The sequence below is a fragment of the Lygodium microphyllum genome, chromosome 28 (assembly GCF_053477565.2).
Source record: "Lygodium microphyllum isolate KBCC chromosome 28, Lygodium_microphyllum_v1.1.10, whole genome shotgun sequence".
Lineage (NCBI taxonomy): Eukaryota > Viridiplantae > Streptophyta > Polypodiopsida > Schizaeales > Lygodiaceae > Lygodium > Lygodium microphyllum.
The window spans coordinates 63,059,381-63,079,337 of NC_141162.1; positions in this window are offsets into that span (position 1 = coordinate 63,059,381).

Below are 19,957 nucleotides of genomic sequence, written 5' to 3' on the forward strand. Positions count from 1 at the left end.
TATAATATAGGGCTGTCCCAAAATCACTGCATATGAGGAATTTTCTTGCACAAAGAAGTGTTACTCTTCTTGCACATCACCAATCGTCACCTTTACATTAGGACATGCAGCATAGAGCTCCATTGAATAATTATTTACAACTCTCATATGCCAACCATGATCAGTGTCCATAGGCCATGCATAATTTTCATACAATCCACACTCAATGATATTAATCTCAGACCCATGGTCAAGCAAAGCAACACAAGGAGTTTCACACTCCCCTATTTTCACTACCATTTCAGTGGTCGCCCCGTCCTAGTGATTTCTTGTGTAATGACTTCGAGGAATAAATCCTAGAGTCTCTTCCCCAAATTGTTTCATGTGCCTTACTCCAACATACATATTGCTACAAGGCAATGCATTTTCAGCCACTTTCTTTTCTTTTCCACATGTTGTCCACACTGATTAGAAGCATCTTGCATAGATAATCCAGTACTTACTTCATGCTCATATTCAGCCCAAATACCCAACAAACCAGTTTCCTATTCAAATTGCAGCAATGCACTAATGGTATCACCGAGAAATTGATGCTTCCTCTTAATTATGTCAATGATCTCAACAAGAAATTCTCACTTGGCAATGCCAAGCACCTCTCCCAAGGTGAATTCCACCTGATTGTTTAAGATCCGTTCTTCAAGAACCTTCTTAAGATCTATGGTTGTCTCAATGTCAGACTGTAACTTATATCTTGGCTGCTTGCCCTTCTTTTTTCCCTCTTTTTTGCTATCCTATTTTTGCTCCTATGATTGACCTCTTCCATAACATGCTCGGGAGGTGGCTGATTTGTAGCTTTAGGTTAATCCACACTTCTTCTTGTCACTATTTTAGATGTCCTAGCATTATCTTGATCTCTCTTTCATTTCTCTTCCACAAGTACATCTGTGTTTTGCACCTTTGCTAAATATGCATACACTGAATATGCATCTACTGGTGATTCCCAATGAGTTATGTCATGAATGTCTTGCCCTACATGAGACATTTCACTATCAGTAACTTTTCTCTTTTCAGATGCATGTAAATCATGTGTCCATATTGCAACCTTTGGTCACTTGGCCATGCATTCTATCCAACTGTAGACCAAAAGTAGAAGCATGTACCTTCGCATAAGCATTTTGGATAGCCAAGTCTTCCAACAACTTTTGCATATTGTTAACCCTCAGACGAACAAGGTGGAAAATCTAGAAAAGCTAAAACAGAAGACAAAGGCCGAGGAAAAGTGAAACGGAAGACAAAGATGCACAAGGAGAAGAGTCCTAAATAAGGGAGAAAGGTACACAAGGAAAAGCGTAAGTCATTAATTTTGTAAAAGAGCATAAGCGCATCATGATTTAATTTAAGGAGCGCCGGGCTCTCACCCCCCGGCCGTGCAATTTGTAAATGTAGATGGGCGATGGAAAGGAAGCTAGGAGGATAAAAGGACAATGGAAAAAAGGGCCTACACCACGGCCGGCCATGTAAAAAAGGGGATGACCGCCCAAAAGGGATTTAGGGTTTTGTATATAAAGTTGAAAAGTGAATGAGAAGCTCATTCTTGTGTGTGGCAAAAAGTGGCTCTCCTCTTCTTCTTCTTCTTCTTCTTCTTCTTACTTGATTGAGCTTGTGCTTGAGAGAGGGAGTGTGAGAGTGTGAGGAAGTGAGTGTGTGAGGGTGAGGGACCGGGGAGGTGAAGCTCTCCATCTTCTCCTCTCTTCTTCTCTTCTCTTCTCTTCTCTTGTCTTGCTCGCAGCGATGGAGCTTGGAGCATGGAGCTTGAGAATGGATCTTGCTTGAAGCTTGCACTTGGATCGTGGAGCTACGGGAGTGCGCAGGAGAGGAGGTAACTTGATCGGCATGGAGGTAAGCTCACTACACCCGTAGATTTGGATGGCGTGTTGGCTATGTGAGAGGTAGCCATTAGTGCTCGGCTTAGAACGCTTGAAACAATAAGCGGTCCGAGGGTCTTAGCGGTTGAGAAAAAGCTCTCACATTTTGGTTCCATTGCCGGGACCAATGGATTCAAGCCTTGAGCACTTGCGAGCTTCGAATCGAGCATTAGAGTAGGGTTTTCCCCGAATCAGTGCTTGAGATAGATAGGAGAAAGCAAGGGAGTTTGAAGAGGTATTCAATCTCCTTAGCAAGTAGGTTTTTGATTTGTTATTGAATATTAGAGTAGAACCATCCATCTCCATCTCTGGTTTTGATTTTTATTGCATTAGGTTAAGGTTAGGATAGGAAAAAAGAAGGAAAATAGTAAGGTTTTTTGTTGTTATATAACAGGTTGAAACAGGAAAATAGGGGCACACATTCAAATTTATTGCTGGAAGAGTATGAGGGACTAACCTTTGAGGTCACAGCAGGCTGGGATAGGGCAATAAGAGGCCGAGGGAACCAGGAAAGGCCACATTTGGCATCCTGCCCTCTCAAAAGAGAGTGAGCTTGAGAGCCAGGGAGAGAGAGAGAGAGAGAGAGAGAGAGAGAGAGAGAGAGAGAGAGAGAGAGAGAGAGAGAGAGAGAGAGAGAGAGAGAGAGAGAGAGAGAGAGAGAGAGAGAGAGAGAGAGAGAGAGCTGCGGGGAGATTGTCAACGTGCTGATTGATTTGAGCACCACATTATTTTCAGGTACGCCAGGCATTTCCCTTTGTTGCTTTGCATCTAATTAGATGGCATGGCACGATTCGGTGAAGTAGATGTCAGCCTAGAGGCATCGCGTGCAACTCACGGGCCGTCGGTTGTGCAGTCAAACCAGTTCATTCGAGTCCCAGAATAGGATTGCCCTATCTCTGGAGTCAGACCTTCTGACTCTGAAAATTGGACCTCTCCAAAAACCATCCGACTTCGAAAATCGGACCACCTTTCTAATCCGATTCCTAGAATCGGACCACCTTTGTCTGTCAGATCTGTCCGATTTTGAAAATCGGACACTCGGACCCTGGAAATCGGACGCAAGGAATCGGACCACTCAGAATCAGACATCTGTCAAAATCGGACGACCGATTCTAGAAATTAGACATGACCGAAATCGGACCACTAGGCCGATCGGACCAACCAAAATTGGACGTCCGATTCCGATAATCGGACTCCTGAAAATCGGACCTCTAAGAATCGGACAAAAAACTGTCAAAATTAGACATGTATCTAGAACACAAATTTTGATACATCTAAGCCCTGAAATTGATCCCAAAGGCTACGTAGAACTAAAGGCACATCACAGATTCATCACTGGGCTGAAACTTAGACCAAGTAGTTCAAAATTTGGCTATAAACAGACCTCCAAATTGCGCATGGTGTTTACCATAATGGCCCTATAGGCCGGGGGGAACTGCCCCCCTGGACCCCAGGAAAGGGGGCTCTATCCCCTCCGCACCTCCACCAAGTAGGTTGGAGGAAAAACGTGCGTCGTGACAGGTCCTCTGGATTAGGCCGTAGTATAGTAATGGCTCTACACAAGCATAGATCTTCACTTACAAAGCAAGAAATAGAAGCCCACACCCAAACAAAGACAAAAAGAGACCCTAGAACCTCAACAGGCCAATCTAGCCATCAAGGGCAAAAATTCCATACCACAAGAAGACAAAGACATTGTGTTCAGACTGTGTCTAGTCAGAGCAAAATGCAATATCAGTAAGCTACAAATGCAAAGATGACTATACATGACACTCTTGACGAGAGATGTACCTTGAGCAGCACTGCACAGAGACCCAAGACATCAGTGGAGAATCCACATCTGGTCGTGCAGTTGGGGACTTAAGGGTATTTGTTAGAAGGCTTAAATTTACAAGCCAAGACCCGAAGACGAAGACATAGTACCACCTGCTTATCTTAGGGTCAAACTCACCGCGAAAAGAGAGCATACTATAGATGCTCTAATTGATAAAGGAGCAGATTTTAATATCTTGACCTATGAATCATGGACCCTACTAGGCCAACCAAAGCTCACACCGACTAATGCAACTCTTAGCCCTTATGGGGGATACTCACAAGCACTCATAGGGAAGTGCAAAATCCTTGCGAAAATTGAAACTGAAAGCTTGCCTATCCTATTTCATGTTCCTCCAAATAGTGCTAATTACGAGAAGGAAACCCTCCTAGGAAGACCCTTCAAAAGGGCGATCAAGTGTGAGGCTAACTATGTAACACAGAGGATACACCTGACACTATAGGGTGTGAGGATAGTCACAACCTTTAGCAAGGGTGACCTCATCGAACCTCGAGGGAAAGGAAAGAAAGGTGATGACATAACTGTCAAGCCTACTAACAAGAGCAAGGACTTGTTGGAAGAGTTGATACAAGCACAGGTCGAACAACAAGAACCAGTGAGTGAGGCCATGCCCGAAACAAGAAGGTCAAGAGACAAGGCCAAGGACGGGATTTGGACTTACAAATATCATAGAAGACCCCAAAAGAAGCCCAAGCCTTATAGACGAAGGCATCGATGGAGGGTCAACACAACGCCACGATGGATATCCAAAGCGTTGCTGCGTGCTCAAGGGTATTACGTAGGTAACCGATGGATTTGGGTACCAAAATCCCTTGCTAAACCACCTCTATCAGCTGAAGGCCAGGTTGCATTAGAAGCAACAAAGCACAGAAGGAAATCTAAGAGAAACTCTAGTTCACGAGGCAAGAAACCAAACATGAGTGTTTGAAAGAAAGAGCCTCAGCCTAGTATGCTTAATAAGCAGATGTCATATGTAACCATTGAGCGTGCACAAAAGCCATCAATGCCCAAAAAGCCTTTGATTTCCCAAGAGGATAATAGGCATCATGGGCACAACATTGCTTATGGCAAGGCTGATTGCTTGACAAAGCAAATGGCACAATCATCTAAAAACCTCAAGCAAATCATTCATCCAGTGCCAAGTCCACCTAAGAGTCCTAGATCTCCTTGATGGGACCTCAAATGGGCCGGCATTGGCTATGGCACTAGTCGGACCTCATGCTCATAACAGACAAATACACCCTCATGGCCTCGCGGGCCAGGAGCGTCAATCTGCTTCTGCTAAAGGATGAATTGCCCTAAAGCCTAATCTATGTGTTTATAGTTTTATAGGTTTGTAGTCCAACATTTCCCTTTCGATAAACTCCACAGAGGGAGAACCAATACACATTGGCAATAAATACCATGATAATCACATACATGGGAGGCAACCTCTCGGTAGAAATCACAGTGGCCCCACTGCAGCTCTCCTACATCGTAGAGATTAGCCCCTTGATGCGCTACTCAACATATAAAACGAACGAACAAACTCCACTCTTTCATTTTTCAAGTAATCCAGGAGATACCATGTTTCCTTACCAAATAATCCCCCACGAAACAAACGTCTATCCTATAGCTTAGGATGCCTTTCCACACTCAAGAGTGGGTCATCGTCATTGAAAATAGGTGCTATCCGTCCAGTCATTTTTATTTCCTGATACCATGATCGTCATGCACATGCAAAGTGGATGATTCTAAACTGCTCAAACATCATTTTAAACCAGAAACATGTGGTGTACAACCAGGCTTTCCAATGCATTTACTAACCCGCAGCGATGCAAGGATAGCACTGAGATAACACTCGTGCTACTACCCTCTTAATTAAGATAACACAGACTCTATGACATAATGTGCATTAGAAAATCAGCAACAATCAGCACGCAAATCACACCATTCAAACATCCCAACCCCCTATGTTTAGGTATTACTTTCGTTGCATAGGTGTAGAGGGTCATTTTGTTATGTTTTGATGTATAAAAAGCGATAAATCACAAACTTTGACAAAACGATAGGGCAAACTGAGGCTAAACCTCATGCTTTGCCACTACCATACACCCACAAACAATCATTATATTTTTCCTTATTTTTCCAAGGCATATTTCTATTTTTCCCTTATTTTTCCACATTTTCTTGATTTATTTGGCAATAAAATATGTTATTTTCTAGTTTTTCTTGTTCCAATCACTTCAACATACTAACATACAATTTATCTTCCATATTCCCCCCATGGGAACATATTTTACCCACTCGAAACGGAAAAACTACAATTTTATCACTTAAAAATCGCATTTCGGGTTTAGGAGAATTAAATAAAGCATGTAAATCATTACAAAATCAAAATTTTCTGATACACAGCAATTACTCATGATGAAAATAGCACACAAATAAATTTTCATCCAATAAGAACATAATTATCATCATAAACTATAAAAAAACCTTCATTTTTCTTCATAAAAATGGTCATATCATGTTTTTACGTAACCTGAGACGCCTTGAATGACTGCATAATCAGCAAACGGAGCCTTCATTGTTCTCAATCCGATGCTATACATCAATCTTCAACATCTCCATCCATCTCCATCGCCATTCCCTTCATTCTCCTTCCCCGGTTCCTCCTTCAAGATGAACACATGAACAGCCCATAGGGAAGAGAGAGAGGGAGAAGAGAGAAAGACTAGATTCTGTTCTCTTCATCCGGACAGCCATTCCTCACGTGAAGAATGGCAATATGATCAGCCAGGAGGGAGAAGTTGAGGCCTAATGTCAGTTAGATGGGTTGCTTTCAGCCTCACAATCATGATCATGATGAGGAGGGCACAATTTTCGGCCGTCTGCTCCACACCATTTCTTCACGTTTCTTCCACAATTTTCTTCATCAAAATTGGGGGGAGGGGGGCGGGGGGTTTAAATTCCCAAAGGGCACCCCCCCTTTGGTCCTCAATTTGGTCCACCTTTTCAAATCTTTCCCATTTTGTGGCTCCTTTCTCATCCGGGCTCCGTTTCAGCCTTTGAAAAATCGTGCGCATCCGTCTTAACATCCCGCATTGAGTGGCAGCTCTTGGAAAACCGTATCACAGTCGAAAAAATTATCAAAAATCCACAAGTGTCGCTCAGGCGCCTTTTAAAAGCTGTCTTTCACTTGGTGCTTAAAATTGTCCTAGCTGCAGCCGCCGCCTTCGATGTTAAATATTTTTCCCCTAAATTTTGGATTTTTTGGCAAAATTTTCGACACATCCCGGGTTCAAAACTCTGCTCTCATTGGTGATCACAAGATAGAGTGACTCAACCCGTTGAATCCCACAATAGATCTGCACAAAACAACCAAAGGAAGCATCAAGCTGATATAAAATAGATACATACTAAAACACAACACAATGCTCACCCTACCCCTGACAAAACCAAGGCATGAAATCCACAAGGAGTAAGCCTAGCATAATTTGATAGAAGGTCCGAAGCTAGTCACTAACCGACTGCTCCAACACAGTCAAACTAAAAAGAACTATCAAAGAGGTCGCCCTAAGTGGTGGTCTGAACTACCTACCTTACTAAGGACAACACAACCAAGAGCTCCTACTAGGCGAGGACTCCTATAGCCTGATCAAGAAGTAATTTCTTTTAACACATTTCTTCTTTTAGGTTTTTATTCTTTCCATACTTGGGCGTGTAAAAAGGAGGGAGCTGAGCGTAGTGACCCAAGGAGAACATGGCATTGGCCTTAGGTCCTGTCTCGGTACCCAAGAACCTACCAAGCCCTCACGAGGCGACACTTAATCCTTTTCTGACGCTCACTTTTATTTTTGCTCCAACCTTCCTTACTTTCTTCTTTCCCAGCAAGACGCCACCCCTAGGAAGACAAGGCATCGGCCCCGGGTCTGACTCGTCCCCAAGAACCTACCAGGCCTTCGCAAGGCGATGATCAATTGCTTATAAATTTTCCTTTGTTTCTTTTCTATTTTTATAGGGGTTAGAACCCCTTTTTACACACCTTTGAATATATATATTGTCTTTGAGATATTCAGGGTTTTTTCCTCTCTATCATCATTATTTTCTCTCGTAGGATTCTCTAAGTGCCTCACAACTAACAAGAACTCCTAGAACGGCTGCCTAGCAGGCTAGCAAAACAGGGTCACTAGAACTACTTTCTGAAATAGGTCTTTCAATGCCTGGCAATGTCTTTATAGGAGGCAACAACTACTCAGCCCTCCCTCAGACATGCCTAACCTAAACCTGGGACTTCATGCCTTGGATGTCGGTCCCCAACAAGAAAAGAAAATACCCCACAAGTACATAGACACATATAGCATAAAAACATGTTACTCGTAAAGGAGAGATATCACCTGGATAGGACCACGAAAAGTTTTCGCGCGACATAGGCTCCTTCCAAGCTCTTCTTCGAACCTGTCTAGCACAAAACTAAAACAAGAAGCCATTAACCACACCCGTACTAAACAGACAACTGGCCCTCTTGGCCTAATGAAATAAAGTATTTCACTACGAAAACTGATCAGCCCTCTTGGCCTAATAAAACAGTTAAAACCTTGCAAAACTGGCCCTCTTGGCCTAACGAAATAAAACATAATAGTACCTACACATCCCTCCCCAAAATAGTACAGATATACAATAACATGCTCCTTTCCAAGGAGGAAAAATAGGACTCACAGCCCTAAACTAAATGCATAAGATTATGACCCATCCCTCATGCATATATAGCAAGAGGCATATGCATAACATGTTGTCTAATCAACCTATGGGTCCAGGATAACAACAGTAGATTGGTCTCGGCTACTCTTTGCATCACCCATATCAACCATCGCTTGCCATATATTGCATGCTCTGATAATATGCCCCACAAGCGACTGGGTCCTGTCTCATTATTAATAGCAATCTCCAAACTAGGACCATAGTTGAAGAAAAGGTCTTCTTCATAAGCAAGTTTTGCCAGTGAATCCGCAAACTGATTCCAGTAACATGGAATCAGCTGAAGAGACACTCTATCAAACTCCTCAAGTAGGGTCATCGCAGTTCGATAATGCATATAAAGGATGGGGTTCCACACTGTGTATGTCCCATCTAGCTAATTCAAGATCAATTGGGAATCCCCTTTTACTAACAGCTGCTGAATACCACTTTGTTTGGCAATATGCAGTCCCGTAATCAAGGCTTTATACTCCGCCATGTTGTTAGTGAATCCTACCCCGAGATAAGCGGCTAACTTCATCGTAACTGTACGTCGGGGATCTCAGATTACTACTCCAACACTCCCTGTTTTATTAGGGCCCCTGGATGCTTCGTCAAAATATAATGTGTACGTCCACAATGGGTTTACACAGCCTGCCATCATGAACTCCTCTATTCGTAATTATGATAGTCAAATTTTAACATGTTTAGAGGATGAACCGACGGCTCCATCCTACCTTCTTCATTAAACTCAAGAGGGATACTTGTCAACATCCGTAAGCAGTGATGGCAGAAGACTTTGATCTCCCACACAAAGGTTCTATCTTCTTGCTCAATCACTTTATATCGTTTGCTCCACCAGAGAAGTTTCCCTTGATGGTATCTCTACTCTAGATATGGATGCTCCAAATAAGGAATTAACCGCCCCATCAACCAACTTTAAGCTCTTTTGCAGGTCTCAAAGAAGCCCCAGTATGGACCTGTAATGCATTTTTCCGTATTAGCATACTCAAAAATAATAAGGTTTAATCTTATTAAGATTAATCTTATTTTTAAATTCTACTCCTTGCAAATCAGCTAGTAGAGCCGTAGATCTATTTCTCCCTATCCTGACAATCTTGTAGGGGCCATCCCATCTAGGTTCCAGCTTCCCTGGAAACAGCTCCCTACGCGCATCGTAGTACACAACTAATTTCCCTTTTTTAAAGGTATACTTCTTTGCTTTAAGGTCGTGCAACTGCTTCATCCGACGTTTAGCTACCTCTTGGTGTAATAAGCTCTGCAACTTCAGTTCATCCAGGTGGGCTATGGTCGTGAAATGTTCAAAGAGTGAATCCTCATCTCCCAAAGAGTGGTTAATTGCAAACCGTATGGTTGGCAACTCGATTTCGAGGGGTAACACACACTCTTCCCCATAAACTAATTTAAATGGAGTATGGCCGGTAGCTCGCTTGAACTTTGTATTGTACGCCCATACTGCCACATACAACTTCCTGTCCCAGTCTCATTTCTTCTCAGAGACTATTTTAGACAAGATACCCACAAGCTGCTTATTAGTACTTTCGACTTGTCCGTTGGCTTGCGGATTATAAGGGGTCATTTTATTGTGCTTGATTTGCCAAAAGGCTTTTGATCACTTTATTCAAAAAGTGGGTTCCACGGTCCGACACTAGTTCCTTCGGTGGACCAAAACGGTAGATAATCTGCTCTAAAAGGAAACTTGTAGTCTCTTTTGCATTGTCCTGCCTCGTCGGCCGCGCTTCTAACCATTTTGTAAAATAATCAATTGCTACTATAATGTACCTCTTCTGAGTAGTAGACAATGGGGCGATAGGACCCACAAAATCAATGCCCCACTTCTCAAATGGAAGGATAGCCATGATAGGTGTAAGTGGGCGTTTCCTATTAGCTCTGCTGTCATGTCTTTGACAGGTATCACATCTCTTAACATACTCAAAGGAATCTTGGAAGATGGACGGCCACCAATATCTAGCTCTTAAAGCTTTCTATGCCGTCAACCGTCTAGCAAAGTGTCCTCCACATGCAGAGTCATGGCATTCTTCCAAGATGAAAGGGACCTCATCAAGCATCACACATCGGCAGTAGATATAATCAACACCTTGCCGATATAGTGTCCCTGCGATCAAGGAAAACTTCAAAGCCTGTTGTCTGATTTTCCTATTTTTTGATTTTGATAAACCAGCTCCAGTCTCTCCCGTTGATAAATAATGCGTAATAGTAGCATACCAAGATGGGATAGAAGCTGTATCAATTTTAAACATTTCTTCAATGTCACTTCCTTTAGCCAGGGTCTCTTTCGGCTCCTCGAAATCCACAAGGCATTCCACAATACCCTGCAATCTCGGTGGCTTACAATTAATCTCATAATCGAACTCCTGCAAAGTGATTAACCACTTTGCCAAATGATCAGGCGGTTGTAGCTTGTTCATAAGCAATCTAAGCCCTTTCGCCTTCGTATAGAAAACTACCTTCTCATAGAGGATATAGTGCCTGAATTTTTTAGTTGCAAAGACCATCGCAAGGCACAACTTCTCCATGTAGGTGTAGTTAATTTCTAATATGCCCAATTTTCGACTAGCAAAAGCTATCGGATGATACCACTTTTCCTTCCAAATTTGAGCTAAACAGCAGCAGCTGATACTGTGCATGATGGCTGCTGAAAATATGTAAAATACCTCGCCTCTTTTAGGTGCTTTTAAAACTGGTGCTTTTACTAGCTCTTGTTTCACATCCTCGAAAGCTACCTTACAAGGGTCACTCCATACAAATAGACAGCTAAAGGATAATAAGTTCGTTAGTGGCAACGTCCTTTCTACCAAGGCATTTATAAACCTCCAATAGTACCCTATCGATGAATAGAAAGCTATGTACCTCTTTCGGAGTACGTGGTGGACTCATAGCGACTATAACCTTGATCTTTTCAGGGTCAGTTTGCTATCCCTACTGAACTAACCACATGGCCTAGCAATAGCCCATAAGGCACTCCAAAGATACACTTCCGTGGGTTAAGAGCGATACAAAATTGTCTGTAGTGCTCAAAGCACTTTCTTAAGATAATCAACATCCTTTCCCTCACAGCGGCTGCCTCGAGGTCATCTATAAATACTTTCAACTTGTCTGGGGAGATGTCACCAAAGGTATTGTCTGTTGTTCGTTGCCATGATCCAGGTGCATTGCACAAACCAAAGGCCATCACATGGTACACAAAAGTACCAAAAATAGTAATGAAAGTCATTTTCAACTTGTCCTCTTCTACAATTGCCATTTGGTTGTAATCCGCAAAGCAATCCATAAATGAATATATTTTCCTACCTGCTAATTGATCCAAAATCTGGTCAATAAATGGCAACGGGTAGTAATCCTTAACTGTCTGCTTATTCAGCTCTCTAAAATCTACACATAGTCAGATCTGGTTATTTTTCTTCTTCCTGATGACAACTGGTGAACACCATTCTGTGTGCTGTATAGGGAAGATTAAACCAGCTTTCCGTAAATTTTGTAACTCCTCAAACAGCACGTCCCTTAATTCAAAAAGCATACGCCTTACCTTCTGACGCACAGGACGACTGCCTTTTTTTTATAGGAATAGTATGAACAGCCAAGCTGGGAGGAATGCCTCTCAGCTCGTCATAACTCCAAGCAAAAATGTCACGGAATTCTTGAATCAAGGATACATAGTCCTCCCTTTCTGCTGAATTGAGCATGGAACCTAATTTAATTGGCCGCGAATCATTCGGCGTACCAAGGTCCAACTCAATCACATCCGTGTCTCTTATCCTATCTTGCGGCTCTATCGGCTCATTTAGAGTTATCTGATAAATATCCTCTGTAGTGGACCCCTCTTTAGATTCATCACTGGATGATGTCTCACTACTAGATGGATCATCTGCTGTTTCTAATTCAGTAGAGGATAAAGGAGCTCTCTCACTCTGAGGAGACTCAGGGTAATCATCGACTATTACTCGATTAGCACCTCTACCTTGAACCACTTGACCGGTAGGTATATCGACTTGAAAATCTGTTCGTAAGATCCAAGGCCTACCTAGCAAGACTTGATAGCTCATACATCCTGCAAATCTTATCACCCTAAAGTCCAAGAAGCATTCTACACTTGCAACTGTAACATGGACTTTAGTAATGCAACCTTCTAGTTACCTTAGACTATCATCAACCATTCTAAGAAGGGTGGAGCTATCTTTTTGGATGCCTAGACCCAACCTCTCCATCAACTCTGAACTCATGATATTGACGGAGGACCCAGTGTCTACGATAGCATGGTCTACTAAAATTCCATCCACGTATGCTAGAACCCTAGGGAAATTCTTTTCAGCATGATCAAACCAATCTTCCCCTACTCGTGCTATGCCCAAAGGTTCTACAATATACCCAATACGCAGGATCTTCTTGAATTCCTTGCATACTCCTGGAGATAATTTAATCAACTGTAAGAGGTTTACATCTGGTTTGACTTTGCACAGAGAACTAGCTAAATCAAAATCATGATAGGTAGCCAAAGCTCTCTTTTCTCGCCAAACTATCCTTTCTTTTGGTCTCGGGACCGGCTTTGGTGCTTCTCTTTTAGCTCTTGCCTTCTTTCTTGGCACTTCCTCATCCTTCTTAGGATCGATTTTTTTGTCAACAGGCCTTAGAGGTCCACCTTCCATGCAAGGATTAAGGACTTGCGTCCCCTTATCCCCTTGCTTAGGGTTTCCCTCAACTGGTTTTATATTATATTTATCAACCTCTTTAGCCTTTTGGCCTCTTGTCACGGCTCGTAGGTTAGAGGTTTCAGCGCCATTGATGCGTACAGCCTCAATAAGGCTGACTCCATCGCCTTGTGGCAACTCTTCTATAGTGGTCTTTCCCCTTTGCAATATTTGTCTTCGTCCATCATTTTGCTGGAGGTTATTACCTTGCGCTCTATGATTAACTGGACCTGGTTGTTTACTCCCTTGTTGGAGGGAACTAATCTTACTCCAACAGGTAGCGGCTAAATAGCCCGACTTCCCACAAATATCACATTTAACATTTGGACAGTTTCTAGGGAAATGTTGTCCGCCACACCACTTACAGCTAAATCTTGAGGGACCACCCTCTTCAGGGCATCGACTCCCTATCAGATTCTGCTACTTCTTCAGAAAATTGACGTCAACAGCTATTTGCCGATATTGTTCAGAAATCATATCGGTGTCGTGGTTCATCATATCCTTAACTTTGCCAATGACATTAGAGGCACTCGACTCATAGCCTTGATCATCTATCCGTCGTTCCATTGGCCTAACAATTTGATTGGGCATTGGTTGTTGACTCACAGGAACAACATTAGGGTTTGAAACTTGGTCTCCAACATTTGGTGGAGCCAACTGACTAACCATAGGCATAGTCACACTGGGAGGAGCTGGCAACAAAGGTACATTTTGAACCATGCTTCCTCTCCGATTAGGGTTATTCATAGGCATCCCTTGACTTCCATTTATCAATGGTAAATTGCCTCCAGGTACTAAACCCGCATTAAGATTTATTCGAGAGAAGTAGGCCATTTGTAATCGTGACTCTACTCCTTCTGCCCGTGTGATGGTGGTGTCTATATCAGCCAAAGCCACACTGCTCAATTGTACCTGAATATTGAAATCCAATCCATGCAAGAAGTATTGCAATTGGGCAGCCGATGGAATAGGAATGTAAGTTTGTAACTTATGAAACACTTCCTTAAGCTTCTTGGCAGAGGCTTTCACATTCTCATGGGGATCTTGGCAATGTTACATTCAAAACACGCAACCAATATTGGCCATCTCTTTCAGGGGCATATTCTCCTCGGAAAGCTGCATAAAATTGGTCGATTGTGGTTATGGTTCCAATCTCTATGCTATGATACCATACTGCAACCCTTCCTTATAACGTCATGTTAAAGAACATCATGAGATGTCCCTCATCTTGGATGCGATAATTAAACATTAACCTTTGGAATTCACAAATGTGAAACTTCGCATCTTCTTCAGTTAACCCATTAAAAATGGGCAAAGGCACTCCTAAAGCTGGCAGATCCGGCGTCCTTGCAGGAATTGCAATGGGTTGTGCCATGACAACAATCGGATTAACAATAGGAGTTTGAACTGATGGAATCACACCCCCACTTGAAGTGGGTTAACTTGGTGGAAGAGAGGAAGAACTTGCGCTTCCTCTTACACCTAAAGGACTATGTGCAGCAGTTGGGTTACTAAGACCATTGCTTGTTATGCGTACCAAGCTACTCCTTTGAGGAGAATAGTGACTTACAATCTCCAACCACCGTCTAGCCCTCTCAGCATGTTCTGCTTTTTGTATTTCGGATTGACGGTCCTTGTAAGAGGACATAAACCAACTTTTTGGTCCCTAAAAACCCTAGATTCGAGAACCACCGCTTATTGGCAGCTCCTAGCATAGACGCACCACTGATGGGACCTCAAATGGGTTGGCACTAGCTATGGCACTAGCCAGACCTCATGCTCATAACAGACAAACACACCCTCACGGCCTCGCGGGCTAGGAGCATCAATCTGCTGCTAAAGGACGAGCTGCCCTAAATCCTAATCTATGTTTTTATAGTTTTATAGGTTTGTAGTCCAACATTTCCCTTTCTATAAACTCCACAAAGGGAAAACCCATACACACTGGCAATAAATACCACAATAATCACATACATGGGAGACAGCCTCTCGGTAGAAATCACCGTGGCCCCACTACAGCTCTCCTACATCGCAGGGATTAGCCCCTTGATGCGCTGCTCAACATATAAAACGAACAAAAAAACTCCACTCTTTCATTTTTCAAGTAATCCAGAAGATACCATGTTTCCTTACCAAATAAATATCCCCCAAGAAATGAACGTCTATCCTACAACTTAGGATGCCTTTTCACACTCAAGCGTGGGTCATCGTCATTGAAAACAAGTGCTATGCATCCATTTATTTTTATTTCCTGATACCATGATCGTCATGCACATGAAAAGTGGATGATTCTAAAGTGCTCAATCATCATTTTAAACCAGAAACATGTGGTGCACAACCAAGCTTTCCAATGCATTTACTAACGTGTTGCGGCGATGCAAGGATAGTACCAAGATAACACTCGTGCTACTATCCTCTTAATTAAGATAACACGAACTCTATGACATGATGTGCATCAGAAAATCAGCAACAATCAACACGCAAATCACACCATTCAAACATCCCAACCCCCTATGTTTAGGTATTGCTTTCGTTGCATAGGTGTAGAGGGTCATTTTGTCATGTTTTGATGTATAAAAAGTGATAAATCACAAACTTTGACAAAGAGATAGGGCAAACTGAGGCTAAACCTCATGCTTTGCCACTACCATACATCCACAAACAATCATTATATTTTTCCAAGGCATATTTCTATTTTTCCCCTTATTTTTTTCCATTTTCTTGATTTATTTGGTAATAAAATATGCTATTTTCTAGTTTTTCTTGTTCCAATCACTTCAACATACTAACATAAAATTTATCTTTCATATTTCCTCCTTGGGAACATATTTTATCCATCCGAAACCGAAAAACTACCATTTTACTACTTAAAAACCACATTTCGAGTTTACGAGAATTAAATAAAGCATGTAAATCATTGCAAAATCAAAATTTTTTGATACACAGCAATTATTCATGATGCAATCAGCACACAAAACAAATTTTCATCCAATAAGAACATAATTATCATCATAAACTATCAAAAAACCTTCATTTTTCTTCATAAAAATGGTCATATCGTGTTTTTACGTAACCTGAGACGCTTTGAATAACTGCATAACTAGCAAATGGAGCCTCCATTGCTCTCAATCCAATGTTGTACATCAATCTTCAACATCTCCATCCATCTCCATCACCATTTCCTTCATTCTCCTTCCCCGGTTCCTCCTTCAAGATGATACACATGAACAGCCCATAGGGAAGAGAGAGAGGGAGAAGAGAGAAAGACTAGATTCTGTTCTCTTCATTTGGATAGCCATTCGAGGCAAAAGGCTACCAAGACTCTAACACACAAATATCACAAAGAAAGGATAGTTGCACGGGCCACATGACCATGGATGCCCAAGACCGAATTAAAAATAAAGGCATTCCGAGAATGCCAAATATGGCACAGAGTTGTCCATCTAAGGAAATGGAAGAGGCAAGAATAATTTGATTAGAAAGCAGTCATAGAAGTCATCCTTCCCATAATCCATAAACAAGCTAATATCCACTATTATTGAGTCGTCAAGGACCACACATGGGAAACAAAACTCCAAATCTGTCGACGAGAGCGACAAGGCAATAAACAAAGAGATGAAGCAATGTCTCATCACATGTAGTGCAAAATACACAATGACCACGGGAGATCTTGCAAGCACGCAACACATCCCCAATTTTGGAAGGCCCCATGGGGGCCATCCCTCTACAACAAACACTGTATGCCTCACCCCTCCCCTTTGCGTCATATGCGCTTGAGAACCCACACTATAATCCCTTTTATGCGAATGGTTTTATCTTATGTCAAGGCCTAATCCTTGGTTTGCATTTTGCAGGTCCCCCTACGTGGAAGACATGGAGTACCTAGGGCAACTGGCTTGCAAAGACGCTCTCCGCTGTCGAAGGGAACATGCAGCACAAGCTCCTCCGCTGATGCGTTACGTGCTTACCCTCAAAAGGTATGCAAAGAAACGAGGTCCCAAGCGTCACTTGTCAAGATTGTGGGAGAGATGGAAGGAGTCTCACTTGTAGCTTTCTTGCTTGCACAATGGGGGAATACACATAAAGGTGGAGGCTGAAAATAGTTTTTCTCTTCTTAGTTGTGTAAGCCAAAAGAACTCTAGTACATAGAAATAGAAGAACCCTATATATGGGTCTCAAACCAAACTCAACTAACTAAGGTGGCATACTAACTAAGCCACAAACTAAAATAGATAAGGATAGATGCCATCTAGCTATTATTCATGGGCGGTGTACCAACTGCATCTGCAACTAACAAGTCGATGGCATAAATGCACAACGGTCACCCTGGCATATTACGAGTGGAGCTCGATATCTCAACACTCCCCCTCGAGCTCAATCCCAATTCCTACACACCAAGCAGGTCTCTGAACTTGCGCAGCTTCTCTGCGCCCAATGCCTGCGTAAATATGTCAGCTACCTGATCCTCTGTGCTAACATAAACTAGATCAATAAGACCTAGTAAAACTCTCTCTCGCACATAGTGATAATGCACCTCAATGTGCTTTGTTCTAGTATGATAGACTGGGTTATTTGCCAAGTGTATACTACTCATATTGTCACAATAAATGACAACTGACCCATCTGTAGACTGATGCATATCATAAAGTAGCTTATGCAACCAAGCTACCTCACATGTAGCCATTGTTGCACCCTGTACTCAGCCTCTGTGCTCGACAAGGCAACTGTAGGCTGTTTCTTGCTGCTCCAAGTGACTGCAGCACTCCCAAAAGAGAACACATATCCACTGGTAGATCATCTATCATAAATACTACCAACCCAATCAACATCAGTGTATCCATGCAACTGTATATGAACCCTAGTCTCATAAAGTAGTCCATACTGCAACGTGGACTTCACATACCTAAGTATGCGTCTAGCCGCATCCAAATGTGGTTTCCTTGGAGCCTGCATAAACTGACTTACCAATCCAACAACATAGCTCAAATCTGACCTGGTAATAGTCATATAAATCAAACTTCCTACTATGCATCTGTACATAGTAGGGTCTTCGAGAAGCTCACCTGCATCTGCGCTCAACTTCACATTCTGCTGCAAAGAAACTGAAATAGGCTTACAGCCTGTCATCCCATATTTGGATAGCATGTCCAATCCATACTGCCTCTACAAGAGCCATATCCCACTTGGTGATCTAATCACCTCAATGCCCAAGAAATAACGCAGCTCTCCCAAATCCTTCATCTCAAACTTCTGCTTCAATAGAATTTTCACATGAAGGATATCTTCATCACTATCACCTGTGATAATCAAATCATCAACATGAATGACAAGCAGCATAATACCTTTCTCCGTTTTTCTCACATAAAGTGAGAAATCTGCCTTGGAAATCTGAAAGCCAATAGTGACAAGATACTGTCCTATCTTGTCAGACCATGCTCTAGGTGCTTGCTTCAAGCCATACAAGGCTTTCTTCAACTTGCAAACAAACTCACGATGAACAGCATGCACATAACCTGGTGGCTGCTCCATATAGACCTCTTCTTGCAAATCACCATGCAAGAAGGCATTCTTTACATCCATCTAATATAAAGACCATCCCTTTGATGCAGCCATAGCAATGACTGCTTTTACAGTTGCCATACTTGCAACCAGACTGAATGTTTCTTCATAATCAATGCCATATATTTGTGCATACCCCTTGACTACTAATCTTGCCTTGTATCTGTTCACAGAACCATCTGCATTGTGCTTCACCTTATAAACCCACTTACAACCAATTGCATTCTTATCTTTAGGCAAAGGTACCAATTCCCATATAGCATTTGCTTCCAAAGCATCCATTTCTTCATCCATAGCTTTCTACCATTTTTCTTTTCCCATGGCTTGCTCAAAAGAAGTGGGTTATGGTTCCTGTATCACTTTGACTATATAGGCATAGTGAATGGTTGTAAATCCATCATATTTCAGCCTATCCATAGGATACCTAGCTCTGGTAGACCTGAGCAAAGTAGGCTCACTTTCAAATGCTCTCAAAACATCCCTGGTCTTCCTCACTCCAGGTGTAACAACAGAAGGAATACCCAACTCATCATCAATGCTTTGTTTTGAGCCACTAGATTCACCATCCACATAAGAGTGACCTGCATTCACATCAAACATGGGCTGATCTACCTTCTCTTTTCCTTTTCGTGATACCTGCATACGACTAGTTGCATTGCTTTGAGAAGATTCTCCTGATCTCAATCTGCCTATCCATGGCGAAGAATGTGAACCACTGCTAGAGGACATTCCAGGTCCACTAATATCTTGTGACTGCAGAGAGTAACCAATAAAGATGCACTTCTCAGCTTTTGAATCCAACTTCGATCTCAACTCATCTGGCACATGAACATAGGCAATGCAACAAAAAATTTTCAAATGAGAAATATCTGGTTTCCTACCAGTATACCTCTCCTCTAGAGTCATGCCATGTATTGATGCAGTGGGAGTCCTGTTCATTATGTAGACTACTGTAGCAACTGCTTCAACTTAGTAAAAATTTGGCAAATCTTTTTCGTTGAGCATGGCATGAGATACCTCTCCAATATGCTTGTTTTTCCTTTCTGCAATTCCATTTTTTTGTGGGGTATGACTACATGAATATTGCTGCTTTATGCCATGCTCCTGCAAGAACCTTGCAAACTCATTTGAGAGGTACTCTCCCCCTCCATCTGACCTTAGGCATTTTATTTGCAGGCCTGTTTCTTTTTCAACCATAGCTTTAAGAGTTTAGATGC